Source organism: Physeter macrocephalus, chromosome 12 (assembly GCF_002837175.3).
Source record: "Physeter macrocephalus isolate SW-GA chromosome 12, ASM283717v5, whole genome shotgun sequence".
Lineage (NCBI taxonomy): Eukaryota > Metazoa > Chordata > Mammalia > Artiodactyla > Physeteridae > Physeter > Physeter macrocephalus.
This window is the reverse complement of record NC_041225.1, coordinates 84695944-84713515: the sequence shown is the minus strand read 5'-3', so window position 1 is coordinate 84713515 and position 17572 is coordinate 84695944. Positions and strand designations below refer to the sequence as shown.

The following is a 17572-nucleotide window of genomic DNA, read 5'->3' as shown; positions in this document are numbered from 1 at the left end:
CCTGCACCCCACACTGGACATCCACGTGTCCTAAGGAGCAGGGGGTGGAAATGGGCTGCACCCCCTCCTTTGTTCCGGGTTGGCACCTCCGGTGTGTGGCTGGGCTCTCTTGAGACCCACACTCCTGGTCCACAAGGAGCCTGTGGAAAACCAGCCCCTTCAGGCCCCTCCACAAGGCCATCTCAGGCACCCCCATTAGGATGATTAAATTTGTTGAACCCAAATATATTAAATTTTCCCTTATAAAATTCCCTCCTCTTTTTCCACCCTAAGACTGTTTCAAATCCCGACTTTGTCACCCCAAAGCTGTTTACTTGTCCCTCCCAGAGCTACATCATCTTTAGCTTAGAGAAGCCTACCTAGTGGGTCTTTATTGATTTACATTTTAAAAATTGCTGAAAAGGACAGGTTTCAGTTTCCTTATCTATGTTGAAATCTAGGACTTACATAAATGGATCTGTCTCTAGTTAGACTGCCTCTCCCTGGAAGTACTGATTCAGGGACGTGAGTCAACCTGGATGGGAAACGTGACACTGGTCTTTGCCCCCGGGAAGAGGGTTCCACTAACATCTCCTCTACTGTCGGGAGCCTCATTTCATTCCATATGATGTTACTTTTTCTCCTCAGTTTGGGGACTATTCTCAAGGAAGGCACAGTTGGAAGCAAATGGGAACTGGGCACCTTTTTTTTTTTCTCTCTGACATGAATACTCTGTGCTTCCCCCTAGCAGAAGCCCTATCTTTGCCTTGTTCCTCCTCTTGACTTCAATAAGGAAGCAGACAAGCAACCTTTGTGCTGGTTGGGATTCCTTTACAATCTCTTCTAATTCTGGACTTTGCTCCTTCTGGACGTTCTGACATGGGTGTATCACACACCAGGTATCCCGTACATGTGAGAAAACAGTAGGTTCATTGAAAATTTAAGCTCGTTGGTCTTCTTTTGCTGATGCCCCTTCTTCTCCCTGTTAAAATCATTTGTGATTTCATCATCAGAATCTTATTTCCACTAGTTAGAGTGCTTAAGCTCGAGTGGTTTTTCTCTACCCTTCACATGATATTCCTACCAAAAAAAAAAAAAAAAAAGAATTCCACTAGGCAGCTTCTCAGAACCACCACTTGACCAAGCCCCAATTCATTTCTGGCCAAAGCCCCTGAAATCTTTTTTTTTTTTAATTAATTTTTTAAAATTTTTGGCTGCATTGGGTCTTCGTTGCTGCGCACGGGTTTTCTCTAGTTGTGGCGAGCGGGGGCTACTCTTCGTAGCAGTGCACTGGCTTCTCATTCTGGTGGCTTCTCTTCTCGAGGAGCACGGGCTCTAGGCGCGCAGGCTCAGTAGTTGTGGCTCATGGGCTCTAGAGCGCAGGCTCAGCAGTTGTGGTGCACCAGCTTATTTGCTCCGTGGAATGTGGGATCTTCCCGGACCAGGGCCCAAACCCGTGTCTCCTGCACTGGCAGGCAGATCCTTAAGCACTGTGCCACCACCGAAGTCCCGCAAACCCCTGGGATCTTTTCAAAGACTTTTGGTATTGTTACTTTAGTCTATTGTTGTTATTCTCCCCACTGGGAGAAATTTCATCATTTTGTAGTCACAGAGCATTTGTAAATATCAATACTAGAATTGTAATGTATTATTCATGCATACTATGTAGCAATCTACTGTTAAGACAGAAACCTCCTGGTGGTGTGAGACACCACAAACCCCACTGCCTTCTACTTAAAGGTTCCTTTCTCAGATGATATGGAACAAATGATCTTTGTCTCAGAAACAGCTGGCTTTTCTTTGAGGTCCCCTTACTTATTGGAGCACCCCTGCAGTCACTCAGGGTAACTCACAGAAGCAGATCTGGGGATCAGGTAGCCAGTGAGCCACGAGGGGACAGGCTATGGAAGAAACAGAGACCTGGCTCTGTCTCAGTGAGTGGGCTGTCCTCAAGTAGTGAAGGCAGTGAAAAGGGTGGAACTCAGCTTCCAAGTCTGCCCCCCAATGCTCCCTAAAAGCTCAGCACAGCCCAAATCCCAGTGGTTTTGTCCTGCCCTCTGGTCATTTAGGCCACCCCATCCTCAGGTAGGGTCCAGATCAGAGTTCTCTCTCTACATCTACCTTCAGAATATCCGGGAGCCACTATCAAGAAGCTTTCAGATTGGAAAGAATTTATTCACAAATTCACACAGGTGAACAAAGGAACCCAACAGTAACAGTAATGGAGGGGTTTCAGGCTATGAGGCAGACTAGGGCTGGGTGGGGAGGACTTGCCCGTGAACCTGAGATTACAGCATGCCTCAAACCCATGACTAGCCCTAATCAGGGGCAGTTCAACAGCACCTAATTTATCCAGAATCACTGAGGTTCTCATGAATACTTTTCCTGAAAAGTGAAACTTCAATGGCCAACCACTTCAAAGTGAAATCTTGCTAAAATGTGGTCCACCGCTCTCTAATGCTTTAAAAAATGTCCTTTTCCCACATAAGTGGTCATTAGGAACATTCCCTAAGGATCTAGATAATAACATGATTGTGTCCCCTTCTTACTGTTTCTCTATCCTTCCCCATGGCTTTTACTTTCCTGTTATCTACATGTCTCTCTCTGGAAAAGACCTATCACCACCCTTCCAGGCAATTTTCTTCTGCAGTGGGTTGAGACATCAGATAGCCACTTTTCTTAGAAAAGTGTACTAAGTAAATGTCAACAGGCTTTGAGGATCTCAGAGGGATAAAACACCTAGCTTAAATGCCGGGGTTTTGAGGTAGCTATTTCTGTGGGTTCGGTTTTCAGTAACTTCCAGTTCCAAAGGGAGATGGGGCTCCAAGACTCACTGCCCCCTGGAATGTTCCTTATGTATATTTATCATCCATCCTCTAACCAGGAAGATGTATCTGTCATTGTTATGCTGCATGCAAGAGCTCCCTGTTTTGCTTTTATTCTATTTGTTATTCATAGCCCTCCCAGGTGAGCAGCACCAGTGAGCCCCATGGGGCCTGGAAGCTTTGTCTCCATGAGGAGCCTCATCAAATGGGATGAGGTATACAGCCTTGTGACACTTCACACTGAGCCAGCATCTTTCTGTCAGGTGTATGGAGTGCTTTATAGACGTCAATCTCCTTCCACAGCACTGAGAAAGCATCTGTGGCCACTTCATGGCACAACCAACTGGGGCCCTGAAAGGAGACTCCACGGAGAAAGCAGAGCACCACCAGGTGGACCACACCGCTGCCGGTGCCATCATCTGCCAGCTCTTCGAGGCACCCAAAGGGCAACATCTGCACAGGGCCCCCTGGCTGTGTTCAGAGTTGTTCTGAGCAGTAATGATCTCACTGCATTTTTCATCCTGTGGGTTGTGACCCATTACTGGGTTGTGAAATCAGTTCAATGGGTTATAACCAGCATTTTCCTTTAAAAAATAAATAGAACAGAAAATATCCAAATGCATCACACGTAGGGAGTGTTATTTTTACAAAATTTTTGTTTCAGTTTTATATATCTGTATGTAGGTGTGTGCGGTAGTTGGGACATAAGATGTATTTTTCACTGGAAGTTTGAAATGCACTGACCTAATGCACATCCATCCTGCAGCTACATCTTCCTGAGATCCATCCCTGCCACCTCCACCCTCACCTGGGAAGCCAAATGGAATCTGTTCAGAGCCCTAAAACTGGCCTCACCTGGATCCAGGGACAGGAGTCGGGGAAGTCTTCTTGGAGGAAGTAGGGTTTGCCGTGGCGTGAGCAGGAATAGAGAGAGGGGGTGGCAGGGCAGAAGGATGGGATGTTCTAGAATGAGCAAATGAGTAATTCATTCCAGGATCGCCTTCCCTCAGGAATGCAACATCTTCCATTATTTCTATTATACCTGTAGTTCTAAATGCAAATGCCTCTGGGAGAGTAGTGGAATGGCTTAATCTCTGACCAAAGGGTAACTGGTTGATATCAAGGGCCTGAAGAAAGCCAGAGTCTAAGAAACCATCAGTGGCAGAGCATGTGTGAAGCATGAGGGTGAACGGACGTCGGAAGATAAGACACTGCCCCCAACTGAATGTGCTGTCAGAGGATACTGATGGAGGATTAAGCTCTTCCGTCTGCGGATGTGGAAACCCTTGAGACCTGTGAGGAAAGGAAGTGACCCACAGTTATTATTTATCTTCAAGTGAGAAGACTGATTTTATTCCCCAACAGTCCTCAGCAAGGGGGCTATTAATACATGAGAAATAAGTGCTTCTCTGTCTCTAAGGAGGGAGGAAGTAGTGGACGCAGGCCTTCCCAGAGGTGGATGCTTGTGAACTTGGCCCTCTCCTGCCTTCTACACTCACTCTACGACTAGACCCATGGCTTCACCTACCTCCTTCACAGTGATGACTCCCTGAAAAACACGAAAGGCTCAGCCTAGAGATCCAAATACTAACTTGGTGTTTCCACCAGAAGCCTCCACTCAATAATCCCAAGGTGAATTATAACAATCTCTGGCCCACTTCCCACTCCCCCTTCCTGTATTCTCAATTCTGGCTCATCCTCCACCTACTCAAGCCACCATTCAGGTTGGCACCCTGTGAGTCACCCTAGACTACTCCCCCTCCCTCCTTGCTCCCCACCTAAGGTCATCATCTTGGCCACCTCTCCACTCTGCCTTGAATCTGCACAGCTCAATCCTCTCCAGCCCTCACTATCGCAGGGGCCACCCCCTGATCTTCCTGCAGCCTGTCATGGCCACCTCCAGCCCAGTGGTTCTTAAACAAGATACGCAACAGAATGACTTGGGGAGGTGTTTAAAATCTAGATTCTGACTCAGTACAGCTGGCCAGGCTGAGAATGTATATTTTGCAAAAGTGCCCCAGGTGATTCTGATGTGTGCCCTTCATTAAGAACTACTGACTCCTCCTCCTCATTATTAATAACAACAAAAACAACAATTAAAATTTTTTGTGCACTTACATGTACTTCCTTGTGTAATCTTCATGACAACCTTGTGAGGTAAGAACTATCATCTATTCCCATTTTACAACTGTAGAAACTGAGGCACAAAAGTCCCATGGCTAGGAAGGGGGAGGACCAAAACATGACCCATCACTCCTAACCATTCTGCTCTCCACATACCGTATAGACTTGATATGTGGCTCCCTCCTTAACACTCTTTAAAGGCAGTTCTAGAAAAAGATGGCAACTTGGGGACACACTCATGACTCCCCTCTCGACCCAACCTCCCACCAACAGCTTCTTAACTCTAAAACACCTGTCTTGATCAGGGTGGTAGTTCCACGGTGTACACATATATAAAAACTCACTGAGATGTACGCTTAGGATTTGTGACTTTACGGTATGTTCATGACTCCTCAATAAAAAAGACCCTGAAAAAGTCACTTAAATAAGAAAAAGCCTAGCAAATGTGAAATAGGGAAAAACTTACATGCACAGAAGAAACTAGGAAGAAGCCATCACAATGCTGCCAATTAGGAAGAAAAGACCCCCAGGGACTTCCCTGGTGGTCCAGCGGTTAAGACTCCGTGCTCCCGATGCAGGGGGCCCAGGTTCGATCCCTGGTCAGGGAACTAGATCCCGCATGCATGCTGCAACTTTAGTTGCAGGCTGCAACTAAAGATCCTGCACGCCACAATGAAGATCCTGCGTGCCACAACTAAGACCCTGGGCAGCCAAATAAATAAATATTGGGAAAAAAAAAGAAAAGATCCTCAGAGCTAACCTACAGAAAAATCATTAGAGGAGAGCAGGCTTGGAGAGCGCACTGAGGGCACTGGCTAGAGACAGGATTCCCTGCAAGATGGAGAATAAAACCCTAGTATAGACTGGCTTGGCTACAGTGGGGAGCATATGGCTGGGTGCCGTAGCAGCCACAGCAGCAAGGACATAGGGGCTCTGAGGGTCCACAGGACTGTATTTGGGCCAGAGACTGGGCGATGCCCCAAGTCAATGGCAGTGAGGGGCTTCTTCCTAAAGAGGCCCCATGTGATTTCTGTAATAAGAAGAAAGTCCAGGCTCACCAAACCCAGTTCCTGGTATATTTGGTGCTTACGAATACAAAGGGTCCCAATGGGGTCACCCGTGTTTCCAGCTCCCACTGTGCAGTCCAAGGGAGCAGGGCTTACAATGATTTTGCAGTCCATCCTAAAAGAACAAAGAAAATTCTGAGGAAAAAAAGTGTGAAGTACACCTTACCCTAGCACCTATTAGATATATTTAAAGAAAATGTGATCAGAACAGTGCTGGTGCAGGAGCAGACAATTCAGTGGAACACACCAGAGAATTCTAGAGCAGACTCAGGTATATACATGGAAATATACTGTAAGACACAGGTGCTATTTCAGATCACGAGAGCAAGGATAGATGTTTTAATCATTAGTCATTTAGGGGAAAAAAAGTTAAATCTTTAACTCACAATTCACCAAAATATGACAAATTCCATCCAGATTTAAATGTAAAGCCTACGAGGTGGGCCGCAACCTGGGCTCGCAGGGGCGCGCAGGGCAGCACGGGCCGCTGAGGGAAGCTGGGCCCGAGTGGGAGCCGGGAGGGGCCTGGCAGGCGGGGCGGGCGGCGCAGGGCCCTGCCCTGCCCTCCCCCTGGATATGGCATGTTGCCCTGGACCCCCTGGCGGTGGGGCGCGGGTGAAGAGCAGGTGCCCAAGGCACAAGGCCCCTTGGTGGGCAGCGACCCTGGCCACGCCTGGGACTCTGGAGAGGAAGCTCTGGGGGAGCCAAGAACACCCCACAGGACAGTCTTCAGCCCTGGTCCCGAAGGCCTTCCTGGACTGGAAAGAGCAGCTGCTGCCTTGGCCGCCCCCAGGCCTGGCTGCCGAGCGGTCCCTGGGAACCCCAGTTCCCCTCTCCCCACAGACGACTTGGGAGGTGGCCCCGTCAAAGATGACCCTGCTGGCATCCTGGGACCCCAACTATGAGGCTCAAGCGGGACCTCGGCTGGTGTGAGGACCCAGCTGTGGGTCCTCCTTCTCAGGCACTTCCTTCTCAGGCCGGACCTCATGCCATCCCTCATTCTGGCCTTGTACAAGGCAGCCTCAGGCAGAGGCCTCAGGCCCAGTCTAGCAGGACATCAGAGTGGAGAGCAGGCATCCAGGGATGCAGCGTTCCCAGTGATATGCTGTGAAGACGTCTTTCTTTCTGACCCTCTGCTGCACCGTGGGCAGCATGCTCCCCTGTACCTGCCTCAGGCCCCTCAGCAGGTGATGGGCCCTCTGAAACTGCTGCTCCCACCCCCAATAATGTCCCCCTGGGTCCTCCCCATCCCATCCTCTGGCTGCTCCACCGCCTGGCTCAGTGGGCCTGAGATGATCACCCTCACTGGCCTCCTGCAGATGAGCCAGGGGGAGCCAAGACCCAGCTCCCCTGGGGCTCCCATACCCCCTGCTGGCCCCCCAGACCCTGCCTCTGACCACCCAGGTGCCAGTGGTGGCCAGAGCTGTTCTCACTGCACAGACCCATCTCTCCCACGGGCCCCAGACAACCAAGGTCCATAGTCCCTCCAGGGGCAGAGTGGGTCCCCTACTTCCCCAGGCAGGTTCTGTTGACAATAAAACAGTGTTGGTTTGCAAAAAAAAAAAAAAAATCCTAAAAAAACAAATGAAACAAAGTATTAAGAGAGAATTTATTTAAATCTATAATTCTGTAGCAGAGAAAGCCTCTTCGAGCTTGACACAAAGACAGAAGCGAGGCCAGGCCTAGAGATTCAAATACCAAAGAGTTCTCTCTACCAGGAGACTCCAACAACAATCTCTAGAGGAATTATAACAATCTCTGAGCCTGACCCCTAACCCCTTTCTTCCTGCATTCCCAATTCTGGTTCATCCTCCACCTGCTCACTCTGCCATACAGGTCAGCACCCTGCGAGTCACCCCAGACTCCTCTCCCTCCTTCTTCACTCCCCCACTCAAGATCACCACCTCTTGGTCACCTCTACTCTGTCTTGAACTGCACAGCTCCATCCTCTCCAGCCTGGCCCTGACTGTGGGCCTCATCTTGCTACCTTGGTACCAGTGCAGGGGCCACCAATGGGCCTCCCTGCTCCCAGTCATGGCCACTCCAGCCCAGTGGTTCGGAAAGCCTAGACAGACTACCTCGATTGCATGGACATTTCAGTTTTACAAATGCTTAAATAGTGAACAAAACTAAATGGCAAATGACAATCTAGTTTAAAATATTTGTAATATAAAAAAGACAAAGAGTTAATAGACTGAATATTCATCAAGTACCCTTTATCAATCAGTAAGACAAAAAGAATAAACCACACTAAATAATAATAATAAAATACTGCACAAATAAAATGAAAAAAGAGACTATTCCAATTGAAAACTAAGTACATAATCAATTTGTCAAGAGAATTACCAATGACTAATTGGCCTATAAAAAATAAAAGTCCAAGTGATAAAATAATAATAATAAAGAAAAATAAAGCAGTAACAATGAAACACTATTTTGCTTATCAAATTTGCAATTAAAAATAATAATAATACCTAGTGTTGGGAAGGATGTAGTGAAAGAGACACTCTCATAGGACTGGAGAGCCTAAGTTGATATAGCCTTTCTGAAAGGCAACTGGGCAATATGTACCAAAACCGCTGAAAGTGCGCATATTCTTTGATCTAGCAATTCTACTTAAAGACTATAACCTAAGCATAAAAATAGAATGTGCACAGTGTCGGTATTATATATCGGCCACCACTCTCAGTAACCTAAAGGGGCAATAACAAGGGATTAGTTAAATCATGGTAGGTACACAGTGAAATACAAGAGATCTTTAGTTTACTGACAAGGAAAACTGTCCACAACTTATCGCTAAGTATAAAAAGCAAGACAAAGAACAGTATGTACCACATGAGCATATGAACCCATTTATGTAATGAAATGTGTGTGTTTATACCCATATATGTGCACAGAAAAAAGATCTTAAAGGATGTAACCAAAATAGTAACAATGTATATCTCTGACAAGTGTTAATTAATATGATTCATTTTCTTCTTTATTCTTCTTTGTGTTTCCTACTTCTTTTACAAGAAACATGCCAGTGTGATACAGACCTCTCTCCGTTCCATCACCTGGTCCAGAATTCCCATTTGGCTCTGAGGGTCCACATCCCCTATATGTAATATACAGTTGGCCCTCCTTATCTGTGAATTCAACAGCCAAGGACTGAAAATATCCAAGAAAAAAAAATTCCATAAAGTTCCAAAAAGCAAAACTTGAAATTGCCCCCTCGCTAGCAACTATTTACATAGCATTTACACTATATTTACAACTATTTAAATAGCCTTTACATTGTATTAGTTATTGTAAGTACTCTAGAGATGATTTAAAGTATACTGGAATTCCCTGGCGGTCCAATGGTTAGGACTCGGCGCTTTCACTGCCATGGCCCGGGTTCAATCCCTGGTTGGAGAACTAAGATCCTGCAAGCCTCGTAGCGTGGCCAAAAAAAAAAAAACCCGTATATGGGAGGATGTGCATAACTTATACGCAAATGCTACACCATTCTATACGGGAGACTTGAACATCCATGAATTTTGGTATCTCCAGGGGTGAAGGGGGGAAGATCCTGGAACCAATCCTCAGATATGGAGGGACAGTTATGTATATTTCTGTGCTACTATAACTTTTCAAACTTAATCTTGTCTCCTCAGTTCTCTTGACTGTGGGTATAGTCTGTGTCTTACATTTCTTTTGTGTTCCTCTCAGTGCCTAGTACATAGCACATTTCCAGCCAATGGCCCAAGAATGAGTATGTCACTTCTGTGCCAGTGCCTCTTAGGCTACCCAAGCATGGGCTGACTGGCTCCACAGGTGTAGCATCCAAGCCTGGTTCCAGGCCAGGCTTGAGGCTGTGTGTTGTGAGCCACCTGTCAATCTGGTCCTGTGAAGATGCCTATTGTCGCTGCTAATTACTGCTGAGTGATGGGGCTGTTTGTTTAAAGCACAGCTTACTACTCCCACACTCAGAGGCGAACCAATCCTATGGCATTCTATAATTAATAAGTATTTCCTCTGGTGAAAAGTTGGCTTTGATCCAACAGATCCCTTCCCAGTTCTTCCGCCATCCTCACCCCATTTACAACTTCCCATCTGTTGGAGGCCTCCTATGGAGAAGTACCCACTTCATCCAAACTATGGGCCTAGTCAGAACAGCCCTGTGTCCCTGGTGTCCCAAAACAGACTCATCAGCTCCTTTTTGTCCTCCTGGATGATAAAGTTTGCTCTCATGTCTAAGCAAATCTACTATCCAAGCAGCCCAGACTGTAGGCCCAGAGGCTGAAAGAGTCCTAAGAGACCACTACAGGAGTGACAGGAGGATTTTTTTGTGTAAACTCAACAAGTAAATTTTCATGGTTGTCCATAATCTCTGCCCTCAGTACTCATTTCAGTTAAACCTTCTGAAGAAAAAAATACAAAAGTCATTGGAAATGTCAGAATCAAAGAGAAGGACCAGTTGACTGCTTTTTTTTTTTTTCTCTTTGTACAGATATAAACAACCCCTGGTGCTTCCAAGGTTCTGGAAGAAGCAGAGAGAAGAGAGAAGCCCTGGAGCACTTGCCATGAGCACTTGTGAGAGGCCAAGCTTAGACTGCTACCATGGGAACCTTGAACTAGTACTTTACAGCCCTATGCCTCAGTTCCTCATCTGTAAATGGGATGATCACAGTGGAACTTGCCTCATAGACTTGTTGTGAGGATTAAATGAGTTAATGGGTGTAAACCACTTAAAACAGTGGCAAGCTACAGGTGAATAAGTCCTAAGTGTTTGCCCCTGTTAACAAAAACGGAGAGTGTCATGGTGACAGCCACATGCTGGGCACTGTCTGCCCCCCTGTATGTAGCCCAGGATTTCTCACCTCAACACTACTGACATTTGGGGCTGGATAACTCTTTGCTGTGAGCAGCTGTCCTGTGCATTCATTGTAGGATGTTTAGCAGCATCCTTGGCCTCTCTCTATCTACTAGATGCCAGCAGCACACCCCACCGAACCCCCTCACCAAGTTGTGATGACCAAAAACATCCCCAAACGTTGCTAAATATCCCATGCTGGTGCAGATGGGGGCAAAATCACCCCTGTTTGAGAACCACTGACATAGCGATAAGTTGCAGACGGTTTTGTCTGTAAACTAATGGCTCTCTTGTATTTCACTGTGTACCTACCATGATTTAACTAATCCCTTGTTATTGCCTCCTTAGGTTACTGACAGTGCTGGCCAATATATAATTCTGACTCTGCACATCCTTATTTTTATCCTTAGGTTATAGTCTTTAAGTAGAATCGTTAGATCAGGTTGATTCCATTTTCTCCACTGCCATGGAGAAGCCATGCCACATACTCTGACCTCACTTCTGTGCAGGTCCGGGGTGGATCCAGGCCTAGAAGCCCCACATTGATGTCCCTTGCAGTTAGATGTAGGAGCTTCAGGTGGGGAAGTAAAGAGTAGCCAACTGTTTCTCTAGGTGGCTGCCATTTTCTCTTCTTGCAGATAGAATAGGAAACTGGAATCTGGGCAGTCTCCTAGTTGTTAAGTACCCTCGCCCTTGAGAGACCAACAGGGTACAGAGAGAAAAGGAGTCCAGGAGCTGAATTCTCTGGCAGCTTGTGGCCGTGGCCTTAGAAATAGGGCATAAGCATGGTTACCAAGACTCCTGGGAGCGCAGTCCAGCCCAGAGAGGAGAAGGCTAGATAGGATTCAGAGCTGAAGCCCTGGCCACCACAAAGAAAACACCCTTACCTAGTGAGGTCTCTGGGCACGAGAGGTGTGGCCCTTCTCTTCTCAGGAAACAAGTGGGCTCTGTACTTGATTATTAAAAGAAGCATGCTGCTCTCTTCATAAAATAAACTCCTAACCATTTAGCACTATTGAAGTTTAACACGCATTTATTTTGACCCAGCAGCTGCACTGCTACAAATGCATTCTTTGGATATCTCAGCACAGGTACACAGCATATACACAGGGACTGTGGTGTACTAATTGAAAGTTTAGGCTTGGGACCTGATGCCTGATTCAAATTCCAGACCTAGTACTACCACATATGTGACCATGGGAAAGTTACTGACCTCTATCGTTTAGTCCCTTTATTTGTGAAGCAGGGGCAATAACAGGGCCTATATCTCATTGGGCTGTTACAAGGGTTATATGACTTACCATATACTAAGAACTATGCCTGTGATCAATAAATGCTAGCTATTATTATGTTCATTGTGCCCTTCATTGGTAATAGCTAAAAATCTGGAAATTTAGGCCAATCAACTGGTTAAACACATGTGGTACATCCATTCTATGGAATACTGGGCATCACTGAAAGAAATAAAGTCAAACTATATCTACTTAAATAATAGAATTTATTTAACAATAAAGGTCAAATTGTTAAATAAAGAATCAAAAGAGTTGCAGATAAGTACCTGTAGTTTGAGATTATTTGTATATAGAAAGAGCTACACAGAAATAGATACATGTCTTTATCTGCATAGGAAATTTCTAGAACACTCAAGAAGCTGTTAGCAGTAATTATGCCCAGGGAATGGGAATGGACGACTGGAGAACTTTTGCTTTCTCCTTCAGTAGTGTTAGAATTTCCTACTATGAGCCTGTATTTTTTTAAAAATAATATTGTTTTTTAAAAAGAATAAATCTATATCTACTTCTATGGAAACATTTTCACGATATATTGTGAAATCTTTTTCACAAGTGGCAAAATATGAATGGTACAAGCAACAGGAAGAAATTTCAGTTCACAAATTCAGGTGAGCAAGAACCCAAACTTTAGTTTCTATAACTCAACTCAATGTTTATGGTGAGTTTCCATCCTGCCAACAGGCAACTTAATTCTAGGTGTGTCTGAACCCTGAGAAGTACCAAACATGGGACACAGGAAGGGGCTGTGAAGGTGGCTGAGGCCAGGTCTAGCAGCCTCTGATGCTCTGTGCCACTGTGGGCAGCGAGGAATCTAGGACCAGGCTGCCTGCGTCCCTTCAGCTTGGTCCCACCATGTGGCCACCACTCTCTGGGATCTTACTCCTGCCTGCTCAGGTAAGCTGCTTGAAGGCAGGGTGGGACTCCAGAGACCACAGATCTTTCTCCCCTGTGTCTCCTGCCCCCAACCAGTCTGGGGGATGGGAAGGCTGCAAAGAGTGGGGGGTCTTGCCACTTCAGGTGAAATCCTTCTTCCATCTTGTTTCTAGTCAAAGTATTCAGACTGTGCAAGAGGATCCTTTTCCTTCGATGAGCTATTCTGCAAATCCTGAAGTTTCCCTAAGTGTGTAAGCTTTTGATACACAAAAGCCAGAGACACCTGAAGGTTGATTCCATTTTCTAATCTGGAGAGCTGGTTCAAGACGAAATAAGCTCCATGAATGTGAGAGTGGAAAAGGGGAAAATCCAGGGAGGAAAAAGGAGATAATTTTTCAAATATTATGCAAGCCATACACGTGTAAAAGGCAGAGCAAAAAGTCTGAACATTTCCACCAAATAGTTAACCAACCAGTACCTACCAGTAATGTAAGCTTTAAGACAGGGGAAGGGGTGGAAGAGGAGCTTTACCTTTTTATTCTATGTATTTCTGAACTGCTTGGATTTTTTAATGATGAAGCTATATTCAGTATTGCTTATATAATCTATTATTTTAAATAGATAAATACCCATACCATTTTTGCCTCCAGGCTGGAGACAGAAGGTGATGAAGGTCACACCTGTCTGGCCCGCTGGGGGGCAGAACCTTGGGAAGCTATCTTCATGAGCCGTTGGGAGGCGTGTTGGGAAATAACTCTTTCTAAAGGAAGAAGGAAATAGGTACAATGAGCTGACCCAGAGACAAAAGTTTTGCTCTGTGGAAAGGAGGAGGTAATTCTGAGCCAAGGTGGTAACTGTGATTTAGACATACCTGTGGAGCCAAAGCCAATGGCTCTATAAGGCAATGGGGGCACCAGAAGCCCCATAGCCCTGCTCTGATAGTGGAGCTGGCTGACCTCATGCCAAAATGTCAGTGACCTCTAGCAGGGGCGGGGTGCCTGATGGGTGTGGTAATGTCCAGCAGAACTGATAGCTCCATGGGGTGTGTCAGGGGCAAAGCGAGGTTGCAGAGCTGGAGGAGGGGAAAAGATACCTAGGGGTGGGGGTAGGAGGTAGGGGGTTAAACTGCCTAACCTTATCCACCAGCACACGGGAGACACACACCCCGGGGATGCCCAAAATGCTCATGGGGTGAGCGAGTGGGAACTAGGCAGGACCTGGGATCCTGCATTGGCATGTAGGAGCAAGAGTCAGAGACACAGTTGGATGGGCTCTAATGATGTGATAAATGCACACGAGTCCAGCTGTGTGCACAGGTGGGCAGCCCAGGAGATGGAGCCAAAGTCTATGTGGGAGAGGTCAGGGAAGGTCTCCTGAGTCAGCTGACACTGGTAACTCAGAGAGAATGGGAAGGGTGGAAGACTTGAGGAATTGTGTATGCAAAGGCCAGGAACTGTGAGGGAGTGAGCCGGGATTTGGGGGAACTGAAAGCAACCTGGGCTGAATACAGGGGAATAGGAGATGAAGCCACAAAGGCTGTGTTCCATGGTAAGGAATTTGGAATTTATACCACAGGCAGTGGTGAAGCTCAAAAGGGCGTTTTAAACAGGGAAATGAGATGATCAAATTACCAGGAAAGCTTTCTCACCACCACACTCCCACCACTTCTAGCTAACTCCCACCCAGTTGTGCAGTCTGAGTGTTGCTTCCTTCAGGAAGTGTTCCCTGGCCACCCCTTGGACTTAGCTAACCCTCAGTTAAGGCTTCTAGGGGTTCCCAAGCACCACCCCGTTTCTCTCTATCACACTGTGTCATGATTCCCTGTGGCCTGTATTTTTTTTCTCTCTCATACACTGTGAGTGCCGGAGGCCAGGGACTGTTGTCTGTTGTGTTCTTTGTTGTATCCCCAGCACCCTGCACAGTGCCTGGCATAGTAAGCACACAATATGTATTTATTTAATGGAAAAAAAACCCAAAAACCTGTGAGAAGGTATCTTGAGATTTCCAGCCTGAGCTGTAAAGTATAGGTTGGAAAGGGAGGACAGGGGACCAGGGAGAGGGTTCTTGCAATAGTGTGAGTGAGAAATGATGAGGGCCCGGTCCTAGGCCGTGGTGGCGGAACTGGAGAGCAGGGAGTGCTTGGGAAAATATTTAGGGGGCAGAACTGATAGGCCTGGATGATTAGATGATGGAAGTAAGGGGGCCAGATAAGGGGAGTTCCTGGGCTTCTGGCTTAACTAGTTAGGTGGATGAAGGATGAACCAGGACTGGCTATGTGTGGAGGAAGATGAGGCAATCAGTTTAGACATGTTGACTGTGACATGCCTATAGGGCATACAGGTGGAGAGGTACCAGGCGCAGCTTAAATCACAGAACTGAAGCCCAGGACTCCAGTTTAGTCCAGATATCTGAACTAAAGATAGAAATTTGGAAGCTGTCAGCCTGCGGGTGACGGTTAAAGACCAGGGAGGGGATAAGATCACCCAAGGAGTGAAGGAGCAGGTGAAATAAGGAGGACACCCACCTATAAGAAGTGGGCTGAGGAGGAGCTCTGGAGAGAAAAGGAGACATGAGAGAGGAAGAGAGAAAAGAGAGCAGTAGCACAGTTGCTGGGGGAGAAGAGGCTTCAAGAACTAGTGAACAGGATCCAACAGTGTGGAGAAACTGAGAACCCACTCAGGCCCCTCCTTACAGTTGAGAAAACTGAGGCACAGGTAGGCTGACTGAGGTGTTCGAGCCCACAGCTATCATTGCCCATGATCACATAGATCAATTATGATCTCTGGACTCCTGGGGGGTCCCGAAGACCCTTCCAGGGTGGTCAGAGAAGTAAAGACTATTTTTATAATAATACCAAGACTTTCTATAGTATTCATTTTGTTAACATTTGCACTAATACAAAAGCAACAGTAGATAAAACTGCTGGGGCCTTAACGCAAAACAACGAAGTCATATTCTTCACCCCCAAGCACTTATATTTTAACAAAAAGGCCAACTTCACATACGAATGTCTATAATGGAGCAATAATCATTAATTTTATTAAAACATGACCCTTGAGTGCATATCTTGTTATTAGCCTTGCACAAAGCACTTCTGCTGCATACTGAAGTACTGGATGCATTTACGTTATTGTTTGCATTGAGAGCTAAACTATCTGCTTTTTTTTTGTGGAACACCATCTTTACTAGAAAGAACAATTGACAAACTATGATAATTCAGACTTGGGTACTTAGCAGACATGTTCTTGAAAATGAATGAAGTGAACTTGTCAAATCAAGAAAAACTGATAGTATTTTTTGCCAACGATAAAATTTGAGCTGTCAAGTGAAAATCAGGATGAGCTTGACAGCTTCCCAATACCTAGACTTGGTGATGAAATCAGTGATAATATTAACAAATGTGGTATTATGAACTGAATTGTGTCTACATTTGGAAGATCTGCATAAATCAGTGAGCCATTATTTTCCAATGACCAGTGCATGATGTTACAAAATCAGTCATGAATAAAAGACCTATTCAAAGTGCAAGACAAACCAATGGAATTTAACACAATGGTTTCAGATCTCACATTGCAACTAACCTTTCAGAAACTGCCATCTGTCCAGTTTTGGTGACATATCAAAGAAGATATCCACAATTATCTGAAAAGGCTATTAAAGTACTCCTACTGAGCTGGTGAGCCACAACTAAAGGAGCCCTGGAGCCGCAACTAAGGAGCCCTGGAGCCGCAACTAAGGAGCCCATGTGCTGCAACTAAGGAGCCCGCCTGTCGCAACTAAGACCTGGTGCAACCAAATAAATAATAAAATAAAATAAATTTTTAAATAAAATAAATAAAATACTCCTACTTTTTCCAACTACAAATCTGTATGAAGCTGAATTTTATTTATCTACTCCAACCAAAGCAAGATATCACAACAGACTGAATACAGAAGCAGGTATGAGGAACTTCCCTGGTGGCACAGTGGTTAAGAATCCACCTGCCAATGTAGGGGACACAGGATTGAGCCCTGGTCCGGGAAGATTCCACATGCCGTGGAGCAACTAAGCCCGTGTGCCACAACTACTGAGCCTGCGTTCTAGAGCCCAAGAGCTACAACTACTGAGTCCGTGTGCCACAACTACTGAAGCTTGCACACCTAGAGCCCATGCTCTGCAACAAGAGAAGCCACCGCAATGAGAAGCCCATGCACCGCAACGAAGAGCAGCCCCCGTTTGCCACAACTAGAGAATGCCCGAGTACAGCAACAAAGACTCAATGCAGCCAAAAATAAATAAGTAAATAAATTTATTTAAAAAAAAGAATCTGCCTGCAATGCAGGGGACACGGGTTCAAGCCCTGGTCTGGGACAATCCCACATGTCAAGGAGCAACTAAGCCCGTGTGCCATGACTACTGAGCCTGCACACCACAACTACTGAAGCCCACACGCCTAGAGCCTGTGCTCCGCAACAAGAGAAGCCACTGCAATGAGAAGCCCACGCACTGCAACAAAGAGTAGCCTCTGCTCGCTGCAACCAGAGAAAGCCCACACGCAGCAACAAAGAGCCAACATGCCAAAAATTTTTTTAAAT

General features: G+C 46.0%; 1 long non-coding RNA gene and 1 pseudogene across 1 annotated transcript in view; one reads left to right on the top strand and one right to left on the bottom strand.

Annotated features, from left to right (window-relative positions):
* Positions 1-3401: 3401 nt before the first annotated feature.
* LOC102987706 (uncharacterized) overlaps positions 3402-17572 on the bottom strand; it is a 57521-nt gene continuing 43350 nt past the window's right edge. The window contains exon 7 of the long non-coding RNA XR_448160.3: positions 3402-4097. This is a non-coding gene — a long non-coding RNA (uncharacterized lncRNA). The remainder of the gene's footprint in view (positions 4098-17572) is intronic.
* Positions 6512-7476, top strand: LOC102989012 (histone deacetylase complex subunit SAP25-like; annotated as a pseudogene).